The 7,500-nt window shown below is 45.0% G+C and overlaps 1 protein-coding gene across 1 annotated transcript in view; it reads right to left on the bottom strand.

Annotated features, from left to right (window-relative positions):
• Positions 1-7,255: 7,255 nt before the first annotated feature.
• The window catches only part of LOC134188309 (talin-like), a 25,266-nt gene continuing 25,021 nt past the window's right edge, over positions 7,256-7,500 (bottom strand). Inside the window, exon 27 of the mRNA XM_062656504.1 lies at positions 7,256-7,500. This exon is cut by the window's right edge and continues 313 nt beyond it. The gene's annotated coding sequence lies outside the window, so the exon portion shown is untranslated.

Raw genomic sequence — 7,500 nt, forward strand, 5'->3', positions numbered from 1 at the left:
AGTGTATTGTGAGATGCATCCCTCCAATACAAATCTCTCATTAATTTCCAGCCTTGCAAATAGACTAACCGCTAGCTGAACATTGATACAGACATGGGCATAATTATGGAGCCACCCCTCATATCAGCTGAGGCAGGAAAATCAACAGAACATTGCAGATTTATGAATATACCTGCTGACCCGTCTAAAGCTGCATCTGATTCTACATCAAATCATGCTAATTGAGTATTGATATTGTTTTGATTGGACGCTTTGACAACTCGTAGCAACAAAACGATTAGGGGATGACCAGACTAACCACCGCCCCCTTGCATTACCATGTCAGGATTTCGCTCTCTTTGAAGAAATTTGTAGCTTTTAAAAAAGCCGGTCTAGTTCAACGGGTCACACACACACTCCAAATAACCCACACACACTCCGTTAAATTCTCAATACTTGGTTGCTCCTCCTCTCGCTTGTCCTATAGCCTCAATTCGTCTTGGGACACTCTCTATCAGGTTGTTAATTAATCCCTGGGGTATTTCGCGCCAAGCCATCTGCACTGCTTCCCACAACTCTTGTTCGGTTTCAGGATGTTTTTCATTTGCCCGAACCTTCAGAACATGCCATAGATTTTCAATGGGGTTTGCATCTGGCGACTTAGCAGGCCAGTCCAAGACAGTAACCTCGTTGTCCCGCAGTCATTGCCTGGTTGAGCGCGAGGTGTGAATTGTCGCGTTGTCTTGCTGGAAGATAAAATCTTCACCGACTAAACGACGAGCATCTGGCAGCATGACATCACCCGGGATCTGTTGGTAGTCTTCTGAATTCAGATGGCCTCGTATGCGATGAAGAGAGCCTAGACCTTGAAAGCTGATGCAACCCCATAGCATAATGCTCGTTGGATGCTGCACTACTGGCTGACAACATTCTGCGCTAAATTCCTCCCCTTTTCTCCGCCACACGTACAGGCAACCATCACTTCCGATGCTGATTTTCACCTCGTCGGAAAAGAACACGTTTCCAGTCCTCCAACGTCCAGCCACGACGGGTGACCGCCCACGCACGTCGACATCGCTGATGTTCACGATTCAACTGCGGCTTCTTGCGTGGACGGCGAGCACAAATTCCTTTTTTCCTGAGACGGCGAGTGATGGTTCTTCGGGACAATGACTTCCCACATGCCGCTGAAAGTCTACCTTGCAACCGTGTCGTCGTCACCTTTCTGTCAGTAAGTGCAAGTCGTTCGAGTAAACGATCCTCCCTAGCTGACGTTCATCTTTTCCTTCCAGATCGCTTGATGTAATCACTACTGCCTTCTTCCCATCGTTTCACGCACTTCTGTACTGCCCCACGAGACTTTCCTACCAATCTGGCAATTTCACGATGAGACAAGCCCGTCTGGTGGAGACCTTCGATCTTGCCTCTAGAACGTGTGTACAGGGACTATTTGGTTCCGTGGACTATTTGGTCGCGGGCAATTATCTCGCTCCTATTTGGTTCCCGAAACCGTTTAACTAGGGCTTATTTGGTTTCGGCCACCTGCAGGGACTATTTGGTCGCGTGGACTATTTGTTTTCGCATTTATTGCGCCTCGAATCGGCACTCTCCAACTCTTACAGCTGTACGAGACGGACGCGAACGACGTGACGATGGCCATGATAATTTTCACGCCTCTCCCAGACGTCTCGATGAGCCGAAATCGAGTGCGACCTGCTTCTTCTTCGTTTGTATTTGGCTTAATGTGAATACCGAAGTCATCACGACATTGTCGATCGCAATTTCGCGTGTCTGACGTTTCCTTTCGAGGCGAATCTCGGCTCGTCTGGTAGCGGGCGTGTTGAAAGTAGGCGGAGTAAGAATGTCTTGTGCGTTACAAGGTAAAAAAACAGGATCCGATCACCGAGTGTAGATGTGCCGCGGTTAGCTAATTAGTTGTCCGGTCTGTTGTCTGCATGCTGTACTCGGCTTCCTGCGATGATGGATATGCAATCTGCGAAAACAGCCTGTCTGTCTGTCTGTCTGTCTATTGTTATTAATAGAGTAAGAATTCAAATATAATCTGTCGATCAAATGCTAGAGTGATTGACAGAAAAATAAAGAAGATTGTTTCAAGAGACAGCAACATAAACATAAATGGTTGTAGGTAGAACCAAGCTCTATTGGCTTGGGTAGTATTTAGTTGCTTTGCTTAGATGGTGTATAATAGTTCAATGTTTGAAAATATGTGTATTGACAGACAGACAGACAGACAAACAGACAGACAGACAAACAGACAGACAGACAGACAGACAGACAGACAGACAGACAGACAGACAGACAGACAGACAGACAGACAGACAGATAGACAGACAGACAGACAGATAGACAGACAGACAGACAGATAGATAGATAGACAGACAGACAGACAGACAGACAGTCAGACAGACAGATCAAACCCCGGATGTTCAGGGGAAGAGTGGAAGTTTGTGCCGTCCGGATTTTCACCGATGTCACAAGAAGAGTCGTGTCCATTTGCGTCTTGTCAAACCTCAGGGTCACGTCAACGTTTGTTAGGTCACATTCGTTCCTCTCATTGTGACGAGGAGCTACCCGCCGAATTTGTCAGTCGCTTGAATCTTCTACAGTGCACGCACTGCAAAAAATGGTTTCAAAAGTTGAGTCAACATTCATCACAGTGTAAGAAACGCACAAACGGTCAGGTTTCAAAGAGTGAATACGCCACGTGTACGCCACGTGATGAGAGCGTGGCTGTTGGTGAGTCTTCGTCTGAACCTGTCATTCTGTCCGTCCAGGAAGCTGACGTTGGATTCAATCCTACACAGAACAGTGACGTTAGGGTTGGTGAGCATGTTCATACTCCTCGTGAAAACGAATCGTCCGCATGGCAGTTTATACGGGACATTTCTATCGATGACATCGTGTCTTCTATCCCTCCAAAAACTGTTCAATCTATCAATCCTGCTGTCCGTTCTCTATTCCAGGAATGTTGTGCTATGACATTTAAAAAGGTAGAAGAGGATCCAATGGATGAAGCCGCTTGGAAGCTTCTGTTTCTGCTGCCTCGTATGTTGCTCTCTCCTGTGAGTCTACCCAGGGGAGGAAAGTCCAACACATACCAACTAAAAGCTATTTTTCGTAAATTTCTCGCGTTTCAGTGGGATCAGTTGGTCCAGTTGAGCAAACCTTCAGAATCTCGTTCATCTTCAAATTCAAGTCACTCTCAGGACTCTCTCACGAAGCAAGCTGCCTTGAGACTTGTGAAATGTGGCGAATTATCACGAGCAGCTCGCGTTTTGACGAGCTCTGGTCTAGCCCCGATAACGGATGACACAATTTCACGGCTATCTACAAAGCATCCATCTCGATTCATTGATGTAGATTTTCACTCACAAGAAGACCCACACAGCATCAACATCACATCTTCCCAAGTATCAGCAGCAGTTTTGTCGTCTCCCAGAGGCTCAAGCCCTGGGCCTTCTGGCTGGAGATATGAACATCTGCGAGCACTACTACCGAATGCAGCTACTGTGAGGGGCCTCGGTTATGTGTGTTCTCTGATTGCCAAGGGCACACTGCCTGCAGTTGCAGTAAGACTCTTGACGGCAGCTCGTCTTATAGCATTGCCCAAGCCAAACGGTGATGTTCGTCCTGTAGCTATAGGAGAATGCCTGAGGAGACTGACTGCGCGCACTATTTGCAGCCTAAAGAGGAATGAATTTTCTGAATTTTTCTCTCCAGTCCAATATGGGGTGGCCACTGCGGGTGGGTCAGAGTTGCTGGTGCATCAAATCCAACTATTAATTGAGAGCAACGAGGATTGGGTAGTGTTAAAAACGGATGTCAGGAATGCCTTTAATTCAATCAACAGGAATCACATGATCAACCAAGTATTTGCATCTTTTCCGGACATAGCATTTCATGTGTTTAAGATGTATTCAGGTTTTGGTGATCTGATTGTGTCTAAAGGCTCCTCTACTGTAAAAATATCGTCACAGGAAGGAGTTCATCAAGGAGATCCTTTGGGACCTGTGTTATTTTCCATTGCAATACATCCTCTTCTATTGAAGTTACAGTCTAATCAAGCAGGGATCATGGTATTGGCTTACCTGGATGATATATTTCTTCTTGGTCCACCAAATGAAGCAATGGTGGCCTTTGAGAATCTGAGGTCTGATTTCTCCAGTATTGGTTTAGAAATATCAAGCAGCAAGTGTGAGGTCTTTTCGTCATCCTCAGGCATCAAACTTCTCGGAGATCAAATTTCATCTATTCCGACTACATCCACGGGAACTACAATCCTTGGGGTTCCTATTGGCTGCCCATCATTTATTCAGTCCCACTGTTCATCATTTGCTGACTCTGGAAACCTTTTGTGTGACCAACTAGTCGAGCTTGAGGATCCACAGAGTGCGATGCTTTTACTTAGGCATTGCCATGTTCCTAGAATGACACACTTGGCAAGGTCAGTAGCACCAAAGTACCTCATCGAAGCAGCTTCACTGCATGATCATCTGACAAGAGAGTCATTTTCAAAAATACTGAACTGTGGTCCAATTCCAAACGACAGGTGGTTTCAAGCGACACTACCGATTAAAAATGGAGGTTTTGGGATGACATCCATTACAGAGATATGTCAAATAGCCTTTATATCTAGCTGGGCTAATGCACTGTCGACATTACCGATTCGATTCCCAGCTATGGAGAATCAAATTAATGAAATCATTTTTGGAGATGGTGCAGATGGTTCTATTAGATCCGAGTTACTTCGAGCAATTCCTCCTGGCAAGATTTTTACTGACTTGCTAGAGGACACTAAGAGACTACAACAAAAATTAACTCGTCAACACATGTCTTTTGCTACTGCCCACATGGTAGAAAACACTGCTTCGCCCAGAGATGCGGCTCGCCTTCGCTCTCTAGGTGGAAAAGGTGCTGGCTCCTGGCTTAACACGATTCCAGAATCAGCAAAATTCGCACTCTCACCTTACGAATTCCGTTTGGCGTGTTTGCTGAGATTGGGTCTATCTTTGCCGGCTGTCAGATGGATTGAGCAGTGTGATTGTGGAACTGCATTAGACGAAATGGGATACCACTTGCTGACTTGTAAGAAGGGTGGTGGGCCTGTTTGGTCACACGATTCGATAGTAAGTGAATGGGATGACTGTTTGCGGCAGCTGCAGATTCACCACAAAAAGGAACCGAGGGACAGATACAATGATAGCAACAACAGACCGGACATCGCTGTCTTTGATGTTGGCTCTGGTGCCAAGGTGGAACTAGATGTAGCCCTTTCACATCCATGGGCATCGGACATAGTGAGTCAGGCTGCTGAGAAAGACGGGGCAGCAGCAGCAAGAAGAGAGGACAGGAAGACAAAAAAATACAGTGAGCTAAAGCTCGCTGGAATGTCTTCAATGAGATTTGTTCCCCTCGTCATGGAACACTTTGGTCGCTGGGGTGAAGAAGCCACAAAGTATCTACAGGAACTATCTCGCCGATCATGTGATGATGCTGGCAACAATAACTGCAATGAGTTTATGTGCTTTTGGCGAAAGCGGTTTTCAATAACACTACAGCGGTGCAATGCAAAGACAATAGCAAAAAAAATTTCTATTCTTACCTTTAATAGTTGTAACACTGTAGATGACTTTGTCACACAATTTTACATACATTAGGTATAGATAGCAGTATAGTTGTAGTGGCCGCATAGAGCCTGCTTAAACTCACCTTCTCTTCATTAGCCTGTAGTAGTGTTCATGTTTGAAATATATGAGGACAGACAGACAGACAGACAGACAGTCAGTCAGACAGACAGACAGACAGACAGACTTAGACACTTTTCCACTGATCACTCTTGCATTGCATCTCTGTATACACACTCATATCTGCATGCATGCGCATAGCTGCATGCTGATTAGTATAGTTCTTGTCTTCATTTTCTTGTCTGCATATCCTGATTCTACTGCAGCACATTTGCTGTGTCACCATTCAAAGAAAAGATAGACAGACGGACAGACTAAATGGCAGAAAGACACAGAAGATGCATGTATACAAGAAAAAAAGATTTCACTAAACAAACGGATCGTTTTATAGTGTACAACAACGCAGACAAACAACCATCAATACCCATCTGAGAGACCAAGTGCAAATAAGTGATTTTACATCAGATACATTTAATTAGTTGTTTCTCGAACTACATATATTCACTTATTTTCTCTTCTGTTCTGAAAGTCATCACCGATCTTTGGTCGTGCGCAACCAATTTCAGAGACGTTAATCGTCTTCCTTGCGTAGACAGTAGGCATACGTCACTGTGCACCTAAGTATCGATCGATACCATGCAGGATCGATGCATAAATCTGCAGCTAACCGCAGCATTCTACGCACTAAAACATTCTTAGGCACATCACCATGTCTCTACACTCGGTGATCGGATCATGTTTGTTTACCTTGTAACGCACAAGACATTCTTACTCCGCCTACTTTCAACACGCCCGCTACCAGACGAGCCGAGATTCGCCTCAAAAGGAAACGTCAGACACGCGAAATTGCGATCGACAATGTCGTGATGACTTCGGTATTCACATTAAGCCAAATACAAACGAAGAAGAAGCAGGTCGCACTCGATTTCGGCTCATCGAGACGTCTGGGAGAGGCGTGAAAATTATCATGGCCATCGTCACGTCGTTCGCGTCCGTCTCGTACAGCTGTAAGAGTTGGAGAGTGCCGATTCGAGGCGCAATAAATGCGAAAACAAATAGTCCACGCGACCAAATAGTCCCTGCAGGTGGCCGAAACCAAATAAGCCCTAGTTAAACGATTTCGGGAACCAAATAGGAGCGAGATAATTGCCCGCGACCAAATAGTCCCTGTACAACGTGGGCCGAGTTGGCGAGCGCTTGGCATTTACGCAATAGAACACGACCGTGAGATACTGAAAAAGTCAGCTGAATGCGACTTGAGAGAAAGCACAGGTGATTTGAGAAGACAGCTGACCATTTCCCCGCTAGAGATTGCTTAGCGCTCAATCGAAACAGCTGATTTCTCTATAACAGTCGCCATATTTGTGTACATTGTTGCAAACCTAAAGTCACTCCGTCAGCAATCTTTGCTAACTGGACTGTGACAGAAAGGACTGGACAGGACATTAGCACTGCAGAACAAGTTTCAGCAATGCAGAACAGTGACCAACGAATTTTAGTCTCAATTGCTGGTCTAAACCGTTCATGTTGTGACGTCACAAGAGCAGATGAGAATAGACTCAGAATATGCAAGTAAACTGAAACGTATAGCCTCTATTTAATCTTTGAGTATGTCTTCTAAAATAAACAAAGTCATTTTATTGTTTAGAAGCTTTTTGAAAATGATTTTGATTATTAACTTTCAAATTTACTGATTGAACTGGCAGCAAGAAGCAGTCATGTGTCTCAACAGGTCACACATCTCCTGCAATCTCAGACATGTGGATGGCACAATTAGAGCCATTACCTCACCATTATGACTTGTTTTAATTTACTA

Source organism: Corticium candelabrum, chromosome 12 (assembly GCF_963422355.1).
Source record: "Corticium candelabrum chromosome 12, ooCorCand1.1, whole genome shotgun sequence".
NCBI lineage: Eukaryota > Metazoa > Porifera > Homoscleromorpha > Homosclerophorida > Plakinidae > Corticium > Corticium candelabrum.